Source organism: Panthera tigris, chromosome A3 (assembly GCF_018350195.1).
Source record: "Panthera tigris isolate Pti1 chromosome A3, P.tigris_Pti1_mat1.1, whole genome shotgun sequence".
NCBI classification, from domain to species: Eukaryota; Metazoa; Chordata; class Mammalia; order Carnivora; family Felidae; genus Panthera; species Panthera tigris.
In genome coordinates, this window is record NC_056662.1 from 45,777,052 (window position 1) to 45,800,141 (window position 23,090).

General features: G+C 39.5%; 1 protein-coding gene across 2 annotated transcripts in view; it reads left to right on the top strand.

The window, feature by feature from the left end:
- Positions 1 to 23,090, top strand: part of KIZ (kizuna centrosomal protein) — a 143,482-nt gene that overhangs the window by 22,747 nt on the left and 97,645 nt on the right. The gene's annotated exons all lie outside the window — the stretch shown is intronic.

Below are 23,090 nucleotides of genomic sequence, written 5' to 3' on the forward strand. Positions count from 1 at the left end.
CTGGGCTGAAAGCTGGAAACAGATGATAACGGGATATGATTTTCATATTTAATGCTTTCCTTGGAAGAGTATGTGTGCTACAGATTGATAGAAGAACCAACTGCTACTTTACTAAAAGACTTTCAGGTTTGCCCTATAGCTACCGATGGAATCATTCAGCCAAGAAATTAACTTTTTCTCCTTTTACCTGCTTTATATATCTGCTAAGCAGACTGCCTGGCTGCCAGTAAATGTTATTATGCAGTTAACTGTTTGGTATTTAAGACTCTTATCAGAAAAGAAACAGAGGCCACACTATTTTGTTTTTATAGTAGGAGGAAGGTTTTAGTTTTCCTTTTTTCCATGCATTAGCAGGCATTAATCTGAGTTTATAGGAAGTTTTAGTTTTCCTTCCCAAAGATTAAAAAGTTAAAAAACCTAGAATTTAGAGCATTCTTTAAACTGTAAGATACAAAACACCAAGCCCCAGAAACCTTGACCTATATAAAAAGGCCTTTTAATGATAAATGATTTCTGTGCCATTAGATGTATGCCGAATGTGGTATGATGTGATAGACTTCTAAACCATTCAGGCAGTTTTTCTGTTTGACATTGGGTCATGAAATAATTGATGTGTTTTTAATCTATAAGCCGGTTTGTTCTTTCTATGCCATTCCTGATAAAGGCATTCTTAGTACGGCAGTGTCAATGGTACTTAAGTAAAATGGGAGACTTTTTTTTGTATTTGCACTAGTGATCCCTTACCTTACATACAATTACATAGTCTCCTTTTAAGTTATATTTAAAATTAGGGCAAGAGACATACAGCTGACAACCCCTTAAAGACGTTACATATAATAATTAGAAGACAGGTATTTTCCTGTGTACTATAAAGTGTCATCTTAAAAGCTTTGATTATTGACTGTATATAACAATCAATTAGGTAACATTTTGAGAAATTTCTTTCTTGCCTATATTCAATTTCTTATTGGTGTTCCATTAATTAAAAGGTAAATACATTTTAGTAAAATGATGAATTAATGAATCCTTATTATATGCTAATTCCAGAATAATTGCTTATCATATGAGTTACATTTTTTTTCCTGTGGAAATCCATACATGTCTTCTTTAGACAGTCATATGAATTAGTCTCTGTTCCCAGAGTTGTTGGTCTTCAGGTATTGGCCTGAAGCGCAATATGGTGTCACTGGTTGAAGTCAATAAATCGTTTTTAAGCATGTGATCTGTGTGAGAAGCCACAGTAGGAGATCCCCCTATGAATTCCACAGTGCTTGTGCTCAAGGTGCTTCCTACAAGGAGATGTCCTTTCTAAGGCACAAGATAGTATGTAATGAATGCCAGTTACATGTGGTGGGCATGTGCTGCATGAAGAAAGAAGGTATGCTTCTACCAAAATGAGTGGCCCAAGACTCAGTGGAGGAGGTGGTGTTTGAACTAGTGTGAAGGATGGGAAAGATATCAGTCAGTGGGGATGTGGTAGACATTCGAAGGCCAGGAGATGTCATGATTAAAGGAGTAGAAGCAGGAAAGCCCAGTGGGCAGTTGTGCAGCCTGGCTGAAGTCCAGTGTTCTTGTACGGAAGTGGTAGACAGTAAGGTTGGAAAGTTATATCATGGAACTTCTTAGTGCCACATTAAGAATTGAGATTTCCTCCTGGAATCGTGTGTGTGTGTGTGTGTGTGTGTGTGTGTGTGTGTGTGCGCGCGCGCGCATGCGTGGGCATGTGTAATAGTGTGTGTGTGTATGTGTTGGGGCAGGTAAAGGCAGGACTTGTGGATGGAGCAGTGACATCACAGCTGTGCAGCAGCAGGGAGATAAGGCTGGAGGTGCCATGGAGGACGAACTGGGGGAAGGAGTTGGTGGAACTGAAGAATCAGGGTTCGTTCAGACAGGAAGAATTAACTAAGAGCCTAACTTGAGGGTTGCCATTAAAGTGGAAAACACTGATGAGGGGGAGAGGACTTGTCAAATTAATGATAATTCTGAATTATAAGAAGCTATATTTTTTAAGTGATTGTATACCTTTCAACCATAGCAGTAACATGGATACTCTATCAAGAAAAGTCATCAAGCAGTGATTGTCCATTTTCTCAATGTAAAACTCTAGCTCAGTTTCATAATAAGGCATCCAGAGTTTTCATGCCTCCTCTGGCTACTTTTCAGAGTCCTGTGTTCTCTTAAGAGAATTAATAATTGGTCTACTTGTTCCCCAAGCTTATTTCCATGATTAGTTTACCTAGTAAACTTTTGGTTTTTGGTTAATAGATAGCAAAAAGACAAAGTTCAAGCCCCCATTCGGATCCTCACAAATTTTACTATAATTCAGTAATCCTTTCCCTCTATTATACATTGCATTTTTTTGTTGTTGGGGCAGGGTGTAAATTCTAATTCTGTTGGTCTTTTGGCATGTTCTAGTTACTTAGTTTTTTATATGAGCAGTGACTAGAGAACGTACATAAAAAAACATCAAGGGGCACCTGGGTGGCTCAGTCAGTTAAGCGTCCAACTTCAGCTCAGGTCATGATCTCGCGGTCTATGAGTTTGAGCCCCACGTCGGGCTCTGTGCTGACAGCTCAGAGCCTGGAGCCTGTTTCAGATTCTGTGTCTCCCTCTTTCTCTCTCCTCCCCCTCTCATGCTCTGTCTCTCTCTCCCCAAAAATAAACGTTAAAAAAAAAAATTAAAAAAAAAAATCAAAGCGTATGTATTGTCATTTGTGAATGAGATATCAATTTTGGGATGGGGTTTGTGAAGTTTCTTTGAACTATTTTTGTGTGTGTTTGTGTGAGAGAGAGAAAATTTTTTTTTATATTTTAAAATTTACATCCAAATTAGTTAGCATATAGTGTAACAGTGATTTCAGGAGTAGATTTCTTAGTGCCCCTTACCCATTTAGCCCATCCCCCCTCCCACAACCCCTCCAGTAACCCTCAGTTTGTTCTCCATATTTATGAGTCTCTTCTGTTTTGTCCCCCTCCCTGTTTTTATTTTTGTCTCCCTTCCCTTATGTTCATCTGTTTTGTCTCTTAAAGTCCTCATATGAGTAAGGTCATATGATTTTTGTGTTTCTCTGACTGACTAATTTCACTTAGCATAATACCCTCCAGTTCCATCCATGTAGTTGCAAATGGCAAGATTTAATTCTTTTTGATTGGTGAGTAATACTCCATTGTATGAAAGAAATTGAAGAAGACACACAAAAAAGGAAAAAGATTCCATGCTCCTGGATAGGAATAACAAATATTGTTAAAATGTTGAAACTACCCGAGGCAATCTTTGAACTATTATACTATGAAACTTGTTCTACTAAAAGCAGAAGTGAACTGGATCCTTCACAGCAAGAGTGTACCGTGCTAGGCCTGGCTGGAGATCTGTGGAGGACCAGGGAATTTTGTCACAGGGCTGAAGGCTAACTGGAGAGGTCCATTTCACTGTTGTAATACTTCCTGCAAGGGTCACATGGAGAATGGTTATGCGGGCTGTTACTTCTACTTCTCATGTTAATTGTAACAATGGGTAATGATCAGTGCACACTTATTCTGTGCCAGGTGCTACATGAAGCACTTTATGGTCATCAACTCATTTAATCATCTCAACAATCCTGGAAGTAGATGCTGTTGTTATCCTCATTTCATGGGAAGGCTCAGAGAGGTTAGTTAACTTCCCCAAGACTACACAGCGAGGCAGAGCCAAAACTCAAATCCAGACTCTTTGGCTTCAGTGTCCATGCAGTTAGCCATCTTGCTGCCCTGCCATCTGAGGTGGTGTGGGTGAAATGTTCTTCAAAAGTTGGGAAAAATTCCTGATCCAATAAAAACACCCTGGCCAACATCATGCAAAATATTCCAATTATCCATTTAGATGCTGCATTTGTGCCTAACCTTGGTCTCATTTGGTGCTATAATATTCCAGCTAAATCAGGTGAGCCAAGGAAAGCAGAGCATCTGTCTCTGAACTGCTCATGTTTACACTAAAAGGAGAATCCGGGGCGCCTGGGTGGCTTGGTCAGTTAAGCGTCCGACTTCGGCTCAGGTCATGATCTCGCGGTCCGTGAGTTCGAGCCCCATGTCGGGCTCTGTGCTGACAGATCAGAGCCTGGAGCCTGTTTCGGATTCTGTGTCTCTCTCTCTCTCTCTCTCTCTCTCTCTCTGCCCCTCCCCTGTTCATGCTCTGTCTCTCTCTGTCTCAAAAATAAATAAATGCTAAAAAAAAATTTTTTTTTAAAGGAGAATCCATTTGAGTTGGCTTGGTAGGGCAGAAGAAATACCTTAAAGCTCTGCTGAAGAAGAACTTCCAGTTGAGAAGACATGTGCACTTTGTGTACAGTGGCTTCACCTGTGGGTTGGAGCTGTGTCAGGAGAGGTGGTGAAACTGTGGTGGGGAGCAGCCCTGTTGCAGGGGAGGCACCAAACAGGGAAGACAGCCCAGTATTACATGATGGGAAGAGTTCCGTTTCCAGAGGACAGACCATGGCTCCTGGGATCTGAGCAGTATTCACAAGACCAAGGCAGCCACTGTAGGGCCTGGGCTCATCTCCAAGGGCTGAAGTGACCGGCATTGTGGAGGAGACAAGTGATTGAAATAACATGATGGCAAGGGTAAAGGGTAAGACTCTCCTGAAATACCCATAAAGAGAAAATGACTCAGGTTGGAATCTTCTGGAAGCAGATCCTAAGACAAGGATTGGAGTGTAAGTGGTTTATTTGGGAGGTGGTCCCAGGAAGCACAGAGGAGAGAGGAAGGTGACACAACCAGTAGTGTGTGATTGAATGATTGAATGGGTTACTACTGTGAGCAGCCAGAGCTCAGTCCTATTGGGGAACCTTGGAAGACTGTGTAGCGCATGCCTTAGTGTCTTCACACATGGGCGTAGAAAAGGGAGTGGGGATATATTCTTCAGTTCCTATCTGTCATTGACTGAATGTTGTGGCTGGCTCTACTCCTGGCTGCTGCAGAGCAGTGAGGGAAGCTCCCAGGCCAGAAGGACACTGTGGGCATGTACTGGGATGGTGAGGTTCCCATAGATGTGGGTCTGGCCCTGTCATACCGGCCACTGGAGAGAGCAGTGCAGGGCAAGAGTAAAGTGGTTGGGTTATTACTTAAAGTTATCTATATAGGCCCCAATTTCTTACCCTTACTGGCCCACAGTACCTCATTCACCAGCAGTCTCCTTGAACCACTGCTCAATTCTGAAGAGTGCAAGCATCTCCCTAAAGTGGGGCTCTGAGCGGTTGCCCAGGTTTCTAATACTAGGACATTGTACCTTGCTTGGGATAGTGATACACCCTCGCAGAGTTGTGACTTTATTTGACCTAGAGCAATGACAAAGTCAGAAGGTGTTCAGCTGGGCCTCTTTTATCTAAATAGCTTTTTCACTTGTATGTGTTTCTATTCACAAGACATTTAAAAATTAAACTGAATTACACAAAGTTTTTCAAGTCCTGGCGCTAATACTAGATTTGCAGGCCTTTTTTTTCAGGAGACGCTAGAAAATGCTCTTCTCTCCATGCTCATTAGACCATGATCTCCTGCACGGTAGGGTCTAGGCCCATCCACTGCTCCACCTGGTGAGTGGTAGCAGCCCACCAGCCTGGTGAGGAAGAGGAGGGAGCCATTCTTCTTGAGCGAGGGGTGTGCCCCATTCCACTGGAGTCTGAGGCCGGGTGAAGTTTGAACTCTCCACATCCTGCTTCCTTTTGAGGGTACCTCCCAAGTGGGTAGTGTGGCTCAGAATGACAGCTAACATTTGCATTGGTCTTACTCTGTGTCAGGTACGGTTCTAAGGACTTTATAGAATACAGTACACACACACACATGTCTACACACACTCGTTACAACAACTTTCCGAAGTAAGATTTATTTTTATGCCCATTTTACAAATTAGGAGATGGAGGCCCAAAGAAATTAAGTAACTTGTCTCCAGATCACCTAGCTGGTCAGTGGCAGAGCCTTAATTAATAAATACATCAACTTTGCTTCTCAGTCATTGCAAGAAAGGTTTCACTTAGGAGAATGGTGGGAAGAAGTCTCTCTGGAAGAGACTTAACCTCTTTCTCACAGTCAAGAATGAAAATAACCATATTTTTAAATTTTCCTTTTGTGAAGACATTTGGCTACACAACTATCACTCCTTTGCTGTCTCTGTGGTGGAATTATGTGACAAGTGTGTTATGTGTCAAAGACTCTTACAGGTGAGAAAATTGCATTCATATATATATAGGTACACATCTTGTAGTAGAGTGATAGGGAAGAGAGAAAAAGTCAAGGAGAAGGGGAAACGGAAACAAGCCGATTTGGCAAGAGGAAGACAAAATTTGTGGAAAACACTGTTTCTTTTCTCCCTTTGATGGTACAAGGGATTATGGAAGCCTCCACAGGAGAACAAATTTTGATTTCCATTTTTTATAAGATTTTCCAAACTTCATATACTTATATTCTATGAAATAATGTATTAGAAAAAAAAAAGTCTTTTTCATGTAGTCTGAAAAAAATGTATTCATGCCTAGAACTTTTTTGGAAAGGAATCTGGCAATAACTATCACAATTATATATGCAGTTGACCCTTGAACAATGTACGGGTCCACTTATTCACAGATGTTGAACTTTATGTACAGTTTGTACATGTATTTTCCTTATGATTTTCTTTTCTCTGGCTTGCTTTATTGTAAGAATGAAGTATATAACACATATAATATTAAAAGTATGTGTTAATTGACCATTTGTGTTGTGGATAAGGCTTCCAGTCAACAGGAGACTATTAGTAGTTAAGGTATATACAGATTTTTGACTGTTCAGGGGGTTGGATGTACACGTATGCTTTGTGCCAGCAATCCAGCTATCCTCAAGAAATAGAAACTCTAATTAGTTTAATAACATTAATACACTAGGGGCGCCTGGGTAGCTCAATCAGTTGAGCAATCAACTTCGGCTCAGGTCATGATCTTGTGGTTCGTGGGTTCGAACCCTGGGTCGGGCTCTGTGCTGACAGCTCAGAGCCTGGAGCCAGCTTCGGATCCTGTGTTTCCCTCTCTCTCTGCCCCTCTCTCACTCGTGCTTTGTTTCTCTCTCTCTCTCTCTCTCTCTCTCTCTCTCTCAAAAATAAATAAACATTTAAAAAATTTTAAAATAATGTTAATACAGTAAAAAAACCCAAAAAGTTTGAGGAAGGGATGAGCAGTGGTTAATCCATTTTAGGAAGAAAGAGCCTGCCTGTGTATGGGATCGCTCTTTTAATTGTAGTATGTTAGTTGCTTCTATCCTCACCTCTCTCAAAATTAGAAACTGGAGTTGGCATTCTGTCTTTCTAATGTAGTCCTGCACATTTCTTTTTTAACAGGAAGCTCTAAGAGACACAGTTATATCCCGAGCCACCCTGTATAGGAACCACAGAGCATGTACAGAGCATACTAAAGTGTATTATAAAAGAAAATGCTATTGTCTTGATATTCTCAGACACTTGTTAAGCTTCTTTTTTTGCATGCTGTGGCTTTCTATTGTTTTGATCAAGGTTAATTGCATAAACCTAGGGGTATTGGGGAAAATGTTGGTGCTGGGGTGTGTGTGTTTATTTTTTGAAAATCACCAATTGGTACAATTTAGGAATGCTGAATTTATGTTGAAGTTTTTATCTGCTCTTCTCCTACTCTTCCCATTTACCCTATATAGACTTGGTTTTATTTATCAGGTACAGGTTCCACTTAGTGTCCTATTTTAATAGGTCTGATTTTATACTGGTTGAATTTAGTAGGAAATTGGATGTAGACTTCCAATTTATTATTAGAGACTTTTATGTTTGTTTTTCAAAAAAGCTGTGGTTCAATGATACAATTTGAGCTTCATTATAAGAGATGGGCATTGGAGTCCTCGTGTGTGGGTTTGAATCTGTGACCAAGAGCAAATTGTTCAACCTTGCTAAGTCCCATAAGGATGAGTACAATAATAATGGTTGTTTTGAGAATTAAAAAAAGGTAATGAATATAAATCTGTTTGACACCTGGTAAGTGCTTGGCAAATGTTCACTGATCCTGCCACCACTCTCACCACTGTCCCCATCATCTCCGTCTTTGGTCTCCGTGAGAGTAGCCATTCTTTGGTCCAGCTTTTTGCCACTTATCTAGAGAGTGGTGACACGAGCTCTGGGGATGGAGAGGCTACCTATGAGTTAAAGAAAGGGGACGTAAAGCCACCGGGTGGTAACAGCTTGTAGTTGATTTATGTTATAGGGATTTGCCCAACAAAGTTACTTCTAGAAGATACCTTTGAAGCCTAAACTTAACGGATCCATTTTAAAATTAATATGGTTCTAGTGACTATTGGATTTAATGGCCAGAGATATCTCTTTGTGGCCTTAGTTGTGAATTGATTGTGTCTATAATCTATCACAGTGGCAAAATGAAAGAAGTGTTAAGAATTACTTTGGCATGATGTCTTAGCCAGCTCAGGTGGCCATAACAAAATACTGTAGACTGGGGGCTTAAACAATGGAAATTTATTTTCTCACAATTCTGGAAGCTGGAAGTCCAAGATCAGGCCTCTCTCTTTGGGTTGCAGACAGCTGTCCCTTCTCTCTGTCCTCATATGGCCTCTTCTCTGTGTGTGTGTGTGTGTGTGTGTGTGTGTGTGTGTGTGTGTATAGAGAGAGATCTCTGGTATCTCCTCCTCTTATCAGGACACCAGTCATATTGGATTAGGGCCCCACCCTTACAAACTCATTTAACCTGAGTCATCCCATTAAAGACCCTGTCTCCCAGTAGTCATACTGGGAATTAGGGCTTCCAACATAAGAATTTGGGGAAGGGGGACACAATTCAGTTTATAACACATGATGAAGTAAAATAATTCCTTCAGGATTGTTATATGTAAATTTTTATTAAGGGATTGTTTTTGAAATCTCAATGTGACTTAAGGACTTGCTTACACAGAAACTAGAAATAATCATTGAACTGTGTGAAAGCTGAAAATTTGGTCTGATAGTTCCATTTCTAGTCTGCATTCATCTTGATATTTCTCAGTTCCCTCACCTGTGAAAGAAATAATAATATAGTAAGAAAAAAATTAAGATTTTCTGAGCATTTTTTAAAGAATGTGAAGTATAACATGTATTTTTCAAAGTACAGTAATGATTAAGATCTACCTGCTTTGACAGCTGTAGTTAGTAATTTTTTTTAATTTTTAAATGTTTATTAAGAGAGAAAGAGAGACAGAGTGTGAGCAGGGGAGGGACAGAGAGAGAGGGAGACACAGAATCTGAAGCAGGTTCCAGGCTCTTAGCACAGAGAGTGATACAGGGCTTGAACTCATGAACTACGAGATCATGACCTGAGCCAAAGTCAGATGCTTAACTGACTGAGCCACCCAGGTGCCCCTGTAGTTAGTAATTATTAACTAAGTCATCATTATAATAATTGTAAACTAGGTCTCTCTTCTTTCCCCCCAGTAAAGATGTAGTCCTGGTTTTAAAAGTTACCTTCTGGGGGCCCTGGGTGTCTCAGTCCATTAAGCGTCTGACTTTGGCTCAGGTCATGATCTCACCATTTGTGGGTTCTAGCCCCGTGTTGGGTTCAGTGCTGACAGCTCAGAGCTCAGAGCCTGGAGCCTGCTTCGAATTCTGTCTGTCTCTCTCTGCCCCTCCCCCACTCATGCTCTGTCTCTCTCTCTCTCAAAAATAAACATTATTTTTAGTCATATCCATTTCCTTTGCAATCACTTTCCCCAGCTCCTAAAATGTTTAAAGAAACTACAGATAGAGAATTGTGTCAGGAAAAGGAAGAACTGAACCAAAATCCTGGATTAGAGATTTACCTCAAGCACTGAGCTACAGAAAGTAATAGGAAGGCGTAGAAACATTGATAATTATTTCAGATCCTTAAATACTGATACATGCACCTTCTTTTGGCAATAATGTCTGTCTCAAACTGTTCAATTCCTAATATTATTCCTGTGTCAACAAGAATGTGAAACACAACATTCTCTCTTCAGCTTTCCTGGCTCAGAAACTGCTTGAGACACATAACAATGTCAGAATTTTAAGATTAAAGACCACCCTATTTCCTGTTGCTAAGCAAACAAAATGCAGTCTGTTTTAAAAAAGAAAAGAGGCAACTAGGGGTGCCTGGGTGGCTCGGTCCCTTAAGCGTCCGACTTCGGCTCAGGTCATGATCTCATGGTCCGTGAGTTCGAGCCCCGCGTCAGGCTCTGTGCTGACAGCTCAGAGCCTGGAGCCTGTTTCAGATTCTGTGTCTCCCTCTCTCTCTGCCCCTCCCCTGTTCATGCTCTGTCTCTCTCTGTCTCAAAAATAAATAAATGTTAAAAAAAAATTAAAAAAAAAAAAAGAAAAGAGGCACCTGTCTCACAACCCATCTCAGCAAACAGGAAAGCTGCCAACCTGTAGAAGCCCAGCTTGTATTTTACTGGAGCCACTATTTTACTTTGCAAATGTTGAGCCAGTTGAGATGTAGCATTGCCTTACAGCAAGCAGCAGTTCAATTGTACAGGCCTATTGTACATTTTTTGTTGTTATAAAAGTTTAAGTAATTGCTGGTAGGAATGTAAAATGGTGCAGCAGATAAGTGGTTGCCTAGGGCTGGGGGCTGGTCAGGGAGGATGGGGAGTGATTACTAAAGGGCACTGGGTTTCTTTTTGGGGTAATGAGATGTCCTAAAATTGATATAGTGATGGTTGCACAACTGTGATTATACTGAAGCCTCTGAATTGTATACTTTAAAAGGATGAATTTTATGGTATGTGAGTTATATCTCAATAAAATGGTTTTTGTTAAGTTTGTGAAATTGGAAAAAGGACAAGATGAGCAGAACAATGTTCATTTTCCTGGCATAATCCTATATAAACACATTTTGGTTAATTTCTTTCTCTTCTGTTGATTTATCTTTACATAGGTGTAAGCATATTAAATATATAATTTGGGTTTTATTTTTCTTTTGCCATATCTAAACATTTCCCTTGTTATGGCATAGTCTTCATTTGCCTCATTTTTGTGACTTGCCCTATTTTATGTGGTTTACTTCTAACCTTTCATGATTGTAAGTAATGCTGCAAATGAACTTGTTTGTCCCATAGCTTTTTATTTTCCTGTAAGGCTTATTTCCTTAAGGTGTTTCCTTGTAAAATGAAAGAATCAAAGACAATAAAAATGTCTAGGACTCTTGATGCTGGATTCTTTCCTATTTGCTTTCAGAGGATTCTGCCTGTTTATTTCACTACCAACAATACAGGAGCATCTATTTCACCTAACCTTCATCACTACTGGAGATTCTGAAAATTGTTACTGTTATTTTTTTATTGAAATATACTTGACTTATAATAGTGTATAAATTTAAGGTGTATAACAGGTTAATTTGTTACATATATATTTTAATATGATTGCCATTTTGTGATAATTAGCACCTTTATCGCATTACATAATTACCATTTCTTTTCAGTGGTTAGGATAATTGAGTTCTAGTCTCTTAGCAAGTTTGATGATTGTAATACAATATTGTTGCCTATATTCATTGTACTGGGCATTAGATCTCTAGGACTTACTATTCAATGCACGTTTATACTGTTAAGCCTATCCCCAGCACCCTGCTTCCCAGGGGTTATCTTTTTTTTTTTTTTTAATTTACATCCAAATTAGCTAGCATATAGTGCAACAATGATTTCAGGAGTAAATTTCTTAGTGCCCCTTACCCATTTAGCTCATCCCCCCCCCACAACCCCTCTAGTGACCCTCAGATTGTTCTCCATATTTAAGAGTCTCTTATGTTTTATCCCCCTCCCTGTTTTTATATTATTTTTGTTTCCCTTCCCTTATGTTCATCTGTTTTGTCTCTTAAAGTCCTCATATAAGTGAAGTTATATGATTTTTGTCTTTCTCTGACTAATTTCACTTAGCATAATACCCTCCAGTTCCATCAACGTAGTTGCAAATGGCAAGATTTCATTCTTTTTGATTGCTGAGTAATACTCCATTGTATATATATACCACATCTTCTTTGTCCATTCATCCATCTATAGACATTCGGGCTCTTTCCATACTTTGGCTATTGTCGATAGTGCTGCTATAAACATGGGGGTGCATGTGTCCCTTTGAAACAGCACACCTGTATCCCGTGGATAAATGCCTAGAATTGCAAATTGCTGGGTCGTTAGGGTACTTCTATTATTAGCTTTTTGGGGAACCTCCATACTGTTTTCCAGTGTGGCTGCACCAGCTTGCTTTCCCATCAACAATGCAAAAGAGATCCTATTTCTCTGCATCCTCACCAACATCTGTTGTTGCCTGAGTTGTTAATGTTAGCCATTCGACAGGTGCAAGGTAGTATCTCATTGTGGTTTTGATTTGTATTTCCCTGATGATGAGTGACGTTGAGCATTTTTTCATGTGTCGATTGGCCATCTGGATGTCTTCTTTGGAGAAGTGTCTATTCATGTGTTTTGCCCATTTCTTCACTGGATTATTTGTTTTTTGGGTGTTGAGTTTCAGAAGTTCTTTGTAGATTTTAGATACTAACCCTTTATCTGATGTGTCATTTTCAAATATCTTCTCCCATTCTGTCGATTGTCTTTTAGTTTTGCTGATTGTTTCCTTCGCTGTGCAGAAGCTTTTTGTTTTGATGAGGTCCCAGTAGTTCATTTTTGCTTTTGTTTCCCTTGCCTCTGGAGACGTGTTGAGTAAGAAGTTGCTGCGGCCAAGATCAAAGAGGTTTTTGCCTTCTTTCTCCTCGAGGATTTTGATGGCTTTCTGTCTTACATTGAGGGGTCCAGGTTTATTTATTTATTTTTTTGATTTAACTTTATTTTTTTATTTTTTAAAATTTACATCCAAATTAGTATATAGTGAAGCAATGATTTCAGTAGATTCCTTAATGCCCCTGACCCATTTAGCCGATCTCCCCTCCCACAACCCCTCCAGCAAAGTTTGTTCTCCATATTTATGAGTCTCTTTTGTTTTGTCCCCCTCCCTGTTTTTATATTATTTTTGTTTCCCTTCCCTTATGTTCATCTGTTTTGTCTCTTAAAGTCTTCATATGAGTGAAGTCATATGATTTTTGTCTTTCTCTGACTAATAGCATAATACCCTCCAGTTCCATCCATGTAGTTGCAAATGGCAAGATTTCATTCTTTTTAATTGCTGAGTAATACTCCATTGTGTGTGTGTGTGTGTGTGTATGTATATATATATATATATATATATATATACATACACACACTACACCACATCTTCATTATCCATTCATCCATGGATGGACATTTGGGCTCTTTCCATACTTTGGCTATTGTCAATAGGCTGCTATAAACATGGGGGTTGCATGTGTCCCTTCGAAACAGCACACCTGTATCCCTTGGATAAATGCCTAGTAGTAAAATTGCTGGGTCATAGGGTAGTTCTATTTTTAGTTTTTTGAGAAACCTCCATACTGTTTTCCAGAGTGGCTGCACCAGTTTGCATTCCCACCAACAATGCAAAAGTGATCCTCTTTTCTCCGCATTCTCGCCAACATCTGTTGCTGCCTGAGTTGTTAATGTTAGCCATTCTGACAGGTGTAAGGTGGTCTCTTGTGGTTTTGATTTGTATTTCCCTGATGATGAGTGACGTTGAGCATTTTTTCATGTGTCGGTTGCCCATCTGGATGTCTTCTTTGGAGAAGTGTCTATTCATGTGTTTTGCCCATTTCTTCACTGGATTGTTTTTTGGGTGTTGAGTTTCAGAAGTTCTTTGTAGATTTTAGATACTAACCCTTTATCTGATATGTCATTTGCAAATATCTTCTCCCATTCTGTCGATTGTCTTTTAGTTTTGCTGATTGTTTCCTTCGCTCTGCAGAAGCTTTTTATTTTGATGAGGTCCCAGTAGTTCATTTTTGCTTTTGTTTCCCTTGCCTCTGGAGACGTGTTGAGTAAGAAATTGCTGCGGACAAGATCAAAGAGGTTTTTGCCTTCTTTCTCCTCGAAGATTTTGATGGCTTCCTGTCTTACATTGAAGTCTTTCACCCATTTTGAGTTTATTTTTTGTGTCTGGTGTAAGAAAGTGGTCCAGGTTCATTCTTCTGCATGTCGCTGTCCAGTTTTCCCAGCACTACTTGCTGAAGAGACTGTCTTTATTCCATTGGCTCTTCTTTCCTGCTTTGTCAAAGATCAGTTGGCCATACATTTGTGGGTCCATTTCTGGGTTCTTTATTCTGTTCCATTGATGTGAGTGTCTGTTCTTGTGCCAGTACCATACTGTCTTGATGATTACAGCTTTGTAGTATATCTTGAAGTCTGGGATTGTGATGCCTCCTGCTTTGGTTTTCTTTTTCAAGATCGCTTTGGCTATTCAGGGTCTTTTCTGGTTCCATACAAATTTTAGGATTATTTGGGTTTAGGTGTGGGGAAGATGGTGGCATAGGAGGATGCTGGGTTCACCGCGTCCTCCTGATCACTTAGATTCCACCCACATCTGCCTAAAAAACCCAGAAAACCACCAGAAGACTAGCAGAATGGACTCTCTGGAGCCAAGCATAGACGAGAGGCCCACAGAAGAGGGTAGGAAGGGTGGAGAGGCGGTGCGCACTACACAGACTGGCAGGAGTGAGCCGGGGCGGTGGAGGGGCAGCCCACCTGGCAGGGCAGAGCCCCTGAGTCTGGCTTGCAAAAGCAGAGGGGCCAGATGGAGTATGTTCTGACAGCCAGTGGGACTTAACATCTGGAATGTTATAAGTCAACAGCTCTGCTCAGAGAGTGGGAGGGCTAGAGGACAATGGGAGGGATAGTTGTTGAGCCCCAGAGGACAGAGCTCAGCTTGGTGAGGAATAAAGGTGCTGGCCAGTGCCATGTCCCTCGCCCATCCTCCAGCCAAAATCCCAAAGGGAACCAGTTTCTGTCACGGAACTTGCTTGCACCACGCAAACACCCAATGCTGTGCTTCTGTGGATCCATCCCTCCGACGGGTCTGCCTCCCAGTGCCATAGGGCCCCTCCCGAAGCGGACTACCGAAGGCAAAGCTAGCTGAGTCTGCCCCTCCTGCCCCTGTGCACCTTGCGGATCCACCCCAGCTAATATGCCAGATCCCATCAAAGCAGCACCACAAGTGTGGCAGTGTCAAAGTAGCCCAGACAGGGGCCACACCACTCCACAGTGAGTCCTGCCCTTGGGAGAGGGGAAGATAAGGTACACACCAGTCTGACTGTGGCCCCGCCCACCAATGCAAGTTACTCCAGATAGCACAGAGGAAGAGCCCTGCAGTTCCACGCCACTCCAAGGACTATCCAAAATGACAAAATGGAAGTATTCTCCTCAAAAGAAACTCCAGGAAGTAACAAGAGCTAACGAAATGATCAAAAACGATTTAAGCAATATAACAGAACATGAATTTAAAATAATAGTGATAAAATTAATCTCTGGGCTTGAAAAAAGTATAGAGGACAGCAGAGAATATTACTACAGAGATCAAGGGACTAAGAAACAGGAGGAGCTAAAAAATGCTATAAATGAGCTGAAAAATAAAATGCAGGCGACCACAACTCGGATTGAAGAGGCAGAGGAGAGAATAGGTGAATTAGAAAATAAAATTATGGAAAAAGAGGAAGCTGAGAGAGAGATAAAAAAAATCCAGGAGTATGAGGGGAGAATTAGAGACCTAAATGATGCGATGAAACGTAATAATATATGCATAATTGGTATTCCAGAAGAGGAAGAGAGAGAGGTGCTGAAGGTGTACTTGAAGAAATCATAGCTGAGAACTTCCCTGATCTGGGGAAGGAAAAAGGCATTGAAATCCAAGAGGCACAGAGAACTCCCTTCAGACATAACTTGAATCGATCTTCTGCACGACATATCATAGTGAAACCGGCAAAATACAAGGATAAAGAGAAAATTCTGAAAGCAGCTAGGGATAAACATACTCTAACATATAAAGGAAGACTGATAAGACTCGTGACAGATCTATCTACTGAAACTTGGCAGGCCAGAAAGGAATGGCAGAAAATCTTCAATGTGATGGATAGGAAAAATATGCAGCCAAGAATCCTTTCTCCAGCAAGTCTGTCATTTAGAATAGAAGGAGAGAGAAAGGTCTTCCCAAACAAACAAAAACTGAAGGAATTCATCACCACTACACCAGCCCTACAAGAGATCCTAAGGGGGATCCTGTGAGACAAAGTACCAGAGACATCACTACAAGCATGAAACCTACAGACATCACAATGACTCTAAACCCATATCTTTCTATAATGACACTGAATGTAAATGGACTAAATGCACCAACCGAAAGACATAGGGTATCAGAATGGGTAAAAAAACAAGACCCATCTATTTGCTGTCTACAAGAGACTTACTTTAGACCTGAGGACACCTTCAGATGGAAAGTGAGGGGATGGAGAACTATCTATCATTCTACTGGAAGTCAAAAGAAAGCTGAAGTAGCCATACTTATATCAGACAAACTAGATTTTAAACTAAAGGCTGTAACAAGAGATGAAGAAGGGAATTATGTAATAATTACAGGGTCTATCCATCAGGAAGAGCTAACAATTACAAATGTTTATGCACCAAATATGAGAACCCTCAAATATAGAAAACAATCATAAACATAAGCAACCTTATTGATAAGAATGTGTTAATTGCAGGGGACTTTAATACGCCACTTACAACAATGGATAGATCATCTAGACACAGGATCAATAAAGAAACAAGGGCCCTAAATGATACATGGGATCACATGGACTTGACAGATATATTTAGAACTCTGCATCCCAAAGCAGTAGAATATACTTTCTTCTCAAGTGCACATGGAACATTCTCCAAGATAGATCACATACTGTGTCACAAAACAGCCCTTAATAAGTATAAAAGAACAGAGAACATATCATGCACACTTTCGGACCACAACGCTATGAAGCTTAAAATCAACCACAGGAAAAAGTCTGGAAAACCTCCGAAAGCATGGAAGTTAAAGAACACCCTACTAAAGAATGAATGGGTCAACCAGGCAATTAGAGAAGAAATTAAAAAATATATGGAAACAAAGGAAAATGAAACTACAACAATCCAAATGCTTTGGGAGGCAGCGAAGGCAGTTCTGAGAGGAAAATACATTGCAATCTAGGCCTATCTCAAGAAACAAGAAAAATCCCAAATACAAAATCTAACAGCACACCTAAAGGAACTAGAAGCAGAACAGCAGAGACACCCCAAACCCATCAGAAGGAGAGAAATAATAAAGACCAGAGCAGAAATAAACAATATAGAATCTAAAAAACTCAATGAAACCAAGAGTTGGTTTTTTGAAAAAAATAGACAAAATTGATACCTCTAGCCAGGCTTCTCAAAAAGAAAAGGGAGATGACCCAAATAGATAAAATCATGAATGAAAATGGAATTATTACAACCAATCCCTCAGAAATACAAGCAATTATCAAGAAATACTATGAAAAATTGTATGCCAACCAACTGGACAACCTGAAAGAAATGGAGAGATTACTAAACACCCACACACTTCCAAAACTCAAACATGAAGAAATAGAAAGCTTGAACAGATCCATAACCAGCGAAGAAATTGAATCAGTTATCAAAAATCTCCCAACAAATAAGAGTCTAGGACCAGATGGCTTCCCTGGGGAATTCTACCGGACACTTAAAGCAGAGATAATACCTATCCTTCTCAAGCTATTCCAAAAAATAGAAAGGGAAGAAAAACTTCCAGACTCATTCTATGAAGCCAAAATTACTTTGATTACTAAACCAGAGACCGAGTAAAAAAAGAGAACTACAGGCCAATATCCCTGATGAATATGGATGCAAAAAATCTCAATAAGATATTAGCAAATCGAATTCAACAGCATATAAAGAGAATTATTCACCATGATCAAGTGGGATTCATTCCTGGGCTGCAGGGCTGGTTCAATATTCGCAAATCAATCAACGTGATACATCACATTAATTAAAGAAAAGATAAGAACCATATGATTCTGTCAATCGATGCAGAAAAAGCTTTTGACAAAAAAAACGCATCCTTCATAAAAACCCTCAACAAAGTCCGGATAGAAGGAACACTTAAACATCATAAAAGCCATTTATGAAAAGCCCACAGCTAATATCATCCATCCTCAATGGGGAAAAACTGAGAGCTTTCTTCCTGAGATCAGGAACATGACAGGGATGTCAACTCTCACCACTGTTGTTTAACATATTTTGGAAGTTCTAGCATCAGCAATCAGACAACAAAAGGAAATCAAAGGCATCAAAATTGGCGAAGATGAAGTCAAGCTTTCAGTTTTTGCAGATGACATATTATACATGGAAAACCCGATAGACTCCACCAAAAGTCTGCTAGAACTGATACATGAATTGAGCAAAGTCGCAGGATACAAAATCAACGTACAGAAATCAGTTGCATTCTTATACACTAATAAGCAACAGAAAGACAAATAAAGAAACTGATCCCATTCACAATTGCACCAAGAAGCATAAAATACCTAGGAATAAACCTAACCAAAGATGTAAAAGATCTGTATGCTGAAAAGTATAGAAACCTTATGAAGGAAATTGAAGAAGACATAAAGAAATGGGAAAACATTCCGTGCTCATGGATTGGAAGAATAAATATTGTTAAAATGTCAATACTACCCAAAGCTATCTACACATTCACTGCAATCCCAATCAAAATTGCACCAGCATTCTTCTCAAAGCTAGAACAAGCAATCCTAAAATTCATATGGAACCACATAAGGCCCCAAATAGCCAAAGTAATTTTGAAGAAGACCAAAGCAGGAGGCATCACAATCCCAGACTTTAGCCTCTACTACAAAGCTGTAATCATCAAGACAGCATGGTATTGGCACAAAAACAGACACATAAACCAATGGAATAGAATAGAAACCCCAGAATTAGATGCACAAAAGTATGGCCAACTAATCTTTGACAAAGCAGGAGAATATACAATGGAAAAAAAGACAGCCTCTTTAACAAATGGTGCTGGGAGAACTGGACAGCAACATGCAGAAGGATGAAACTACACCACTTTCTTACACCATTCACAAAAATAAACTCAAAATGGATAAAGGACCTGAATGTGAGACAGGAAACCATCAAAACCCTAGAGGAGAAAGCAGGAACAAACCTCTCTGACCTCAGCCGCAGCATTATCTTACTTGACACTTCCTCAAAGGCAAGGGAATTAAAAGCAAACATGAACTGTTGAGACCTCATGAAGATAAAAAGCTTCTGCACAGCAAAGGAAACAATCAACAAGACTAAAAGGCAACCAACGGAATGGGAAAAGATATTTGCAAATGACATATCGGACAAGGGGCTAGTATCCAAAATCAATAAGGAGCTCACCAAACTCCACACCCGAAAAACAAATGATCCAGTGAAGACATGGGCAGAAGACATGAATAGACACTTCTCTAAAGAAGACATCCAGATGGCCAACAGGCACATGAAAAGATGCTCAACGTCACTCCTCATCAGGGAAATACAAATCAAAACCACACTCAGATATCTCCTCATGCCAGTCAGAGTGGCTAAAATGAACAAATCAGGAGACTATAGATGCTGGAGAGGATGTGGAGAAACGGGAACCCTCTTGCACTGTTGGTGGGAATGCAAACTGGTGCAGCCGCTCTGGAAAACAATGTGGAGTTTCCTCAAAAAATTAAAAATAGAGCTACCCTATGACCCAGCAATAGCACTGCTAGGAATTTACCTAAAGGATACAGGAGTACTGATGCATAGGGGCACTTGCACCCCAATGTTTATAGCAGCACTCTCAACAATAGCCAAATTATGGAAAGAGCCTAAATTTCCATCAAATGATGAATGGATAAAGAAATTGTGGTTTCTATACACAATGGAATACTACGTAGCAATGAGAAAGAATGAAATATGGCCTTTTGTAGCAACGTGGATGGAACTGGAGAGTGTCATGCTAAGTGAAATAAGTCATACAGAGAAAGACAGATACCATATGTTTTCACTCTTATGTGGATCCTGAGAAACTTAACAGAAGTCCATGGGGGAGGGGAAGAAAAAAAAAAAAGAGGTTAGAGAGGGAGAGAGCCAAAGCATAAGAGACTGTTAAAAACTGAGAACAAACTGAGGGTTGATGGGGGGTGGGAGGGAGGGGAGGGTGGGTGATGGGTATTGAGGAGGGCACCTTTTGGGATGAGCACTGGGTGTTGTATGGAAACCAATTTGACAATAAATTTCATATTAAACAAAAACAAATTTTAGGATTATTTGTTCTAGCTCTGTGAAGAATACTGGTGTTATTTTTATAGGGATCGCATTGAATACATAGATTGCTTTGGGTAGTATTGACATTTTAACAATATTTGTTCCTCCTATCTAGGAGCATGGAAATCTTTTTCCATTTCTTTGTGTCTTCTTCAATTTCTTTCATCAGCCTTCTATAGTTTTCAGCATATAGATTTTTCACCTCTTTGGTTAGATTCATTCCTAGGTATTTTATGGTTTTTGTGCAATTGTAAATGGGGTCGATTCCTTGATTTGTCTTTCTGTTGCTTCATTGTTGGTGTATAGGAATGCAACTGATTCTGTGCATTGATTTTATATCCTGCAACTTTGCTGAATTCATGAATCAGTTCTAGCAGTTTTTTGGTGGTGTCATTTGGGTTTTCCATATACAGTATCATGTCATCTGTGAAGAGTGAAAGTCTGACCTCCTCCTGGCTGATTTGGATGCCTTTCATTTCTTTGTGTTGTCTGATTGCAGAGGCTAACGCTTCCAATACTATGTTGAATAACAGTGGCGAGAGTGGACATCCCTGTCTTGTTCCTGACCTTAGGGGGAAAGCTCTCAGTTTTTCCCTATTGAGGATGATATTAGCGTTGGATTGTTCATATATGGCTTTTATGATCTCGAGGTATGATCCTTCCATCCCTACTTTCTTGAGGGTTTTTGTCAAGAAAGGATGCTGTATTTTGTCAAATGCTTTCTCTGCATCTATTGAGAGGATCATATGGTTCTTGTCCTTTCTTTTATTGATGTGATGAATCACGTTAATTGTTTTGCAGATATTGAACCAGCCCTGCATCCCAGGTGTAAATCCCACTTGGTTGTGGTGAGTAATTTTTTTAATGTTTTGTTGGAGCCAGTTGGCTAATATCTTGTTGAGGACTTTTGCATCCATGTTCATCAGGGAAAGTGGTCTATAGTTCTCCTTTTCAGTGGAGTCTCTGTCTGGTTTTGGAATCAGGGTAATGCTGGTTTCATAGAAAGAGTTTGGAAGTTTTCCTTCCTTTTCTATTTTTTGGAACAGTTTCAAGAGAATACGTGTTAAATCTTCCTTAAATGTTTGGTAGAAATCCCCTGGAAAGCCATCTGGCCCTGGACTCTTGTTTTTTGGCAGATTTTTTATTACTAATTTGATTTCCTTACTGGTTATGGGTCTGTTCAAATTTTCTATTTCTTCCTGTTTCAGTTTTGGTAGTGTCTGTTTCTAGGAATTTGTCCATTTCTTCTAGATTGCCCATTTTATTGGCATATAATTGCTCATAATATTCTCTTATTATTGTTTTTATTTCTGTTGTGTTGGTTGTGATCTCTCCTCTTTCATTCTTGATTTCATTTAGGTCCTTTCCTTTATCTTTTTGATCAGACTGGCTAGTGGTTTATCAACTTTGTTAATTCTTTCAAAGAACCAGCTTCTGGTTTAATTGATCTCTTCTGGGTTTTTTTTGTTTTGATAGCATTAATTTCTGCTCTAATCTTTATTATTTCCTGTCTTCTTCTGGTTTTAGGTTTTATTTGCTGTTCTTTTTTCCAGTTCCTTAAGGTGTAAGGTTAGGTTTTGTATCTGAGATCTTTCTTCCTTCTTTAGGAAGGCCTGGATTGCTATCTACTTTCCTCTTATGACCACCTTTGCTGCATCCTAGAAGTTTAGGGTTGTGGTGTTATCATTTTCATTGGCTTCCATATACTTTGTAGTTTCCTCTTTAACTGCTTGGTTAGCCCATTCATTCTTTAGTAGGATGTTCTTCAGTCTCCAAGTATTTGTTACCTTTCCAAATTTTTTTCTTGTGGTTGATTTCCAGTTTCATAGCATTGTGGTCTGAAAATATGCACGGTATGATCTCGATCTTTTTGTACTTACTTAGGGCTAATTTGTGTCCCAGTATGTGGTCTATTCTGGAGAAAGTTCCATGTGCACCAGAGAAGAATGTATATTCCACTGCTTTAGGATGAAATGTTCTGAATATATCTGTTAAGTCCATCTGGTCCACTGTGTCATTCAAAGCCATTTTTTCCTTGTTGATTTTTTTATTAGATGATCTTTCCATTGTTGTGAGTGGGGTGTTGAAGTCTACTATTATGGTATTACTATCAATGAGTTTCTTTGTGTGTTTAATTGATTTATATATTTGTGTGCTCACACATTTGGCACATAAATGTTTACAATTGTTAAGTCTTCTTGGTGGATAGACCCCTTGATTATGATATAATGTCCTTCTGCATCTCTTGATACAGTCTTTATTTTAAAGTCTAGATTTTCTGATATAAGTATGGCTACTCTGGCTTTCTTTTGTTGACCATTAGCATGATAGATGGTTCTCCATACCCTTATTTTCAACCTGAAGGTGTCTTTAGGTCTAAAGTGGGTCTCTTGTAAACAGCATATAGATGGATCTTGTTTTCTTATCCATTGTTACCCTATGTCTTTTGATTGGAGCATTGAGTCCATTGACATTTAGAGTGAGTACTGATACTCTAGATGATATGAATTTATTGCCATTATGATGCTTATAGAGTTAGAGTTTCTGGTGGTGTTCTTTGGTCCTTTCTAATCTTTGTTGCTTTTGGTATTTATTTATTTATATAAATAAATACCTCCCTCTGAGGGGAGAAAAGATGGAAAAGTATATATACATATACATATGTATATATACATATACATTTTTATCTTTTGTCCCCTCAGAGAGTCCCCCTTAAAATTTCTTGCAGGGCTGGTCTAGTGATCGCAAACTCCTTTAATTTTTGTTTGTCTGGGAAACTTTTTATCTCTCCTTCTGTTTTGAATGTCAGCCTTGCTGGATAAAGAATTCTTGGCTGCATATTTTTCTGATTCAACACACTGACTATATCCTTCCA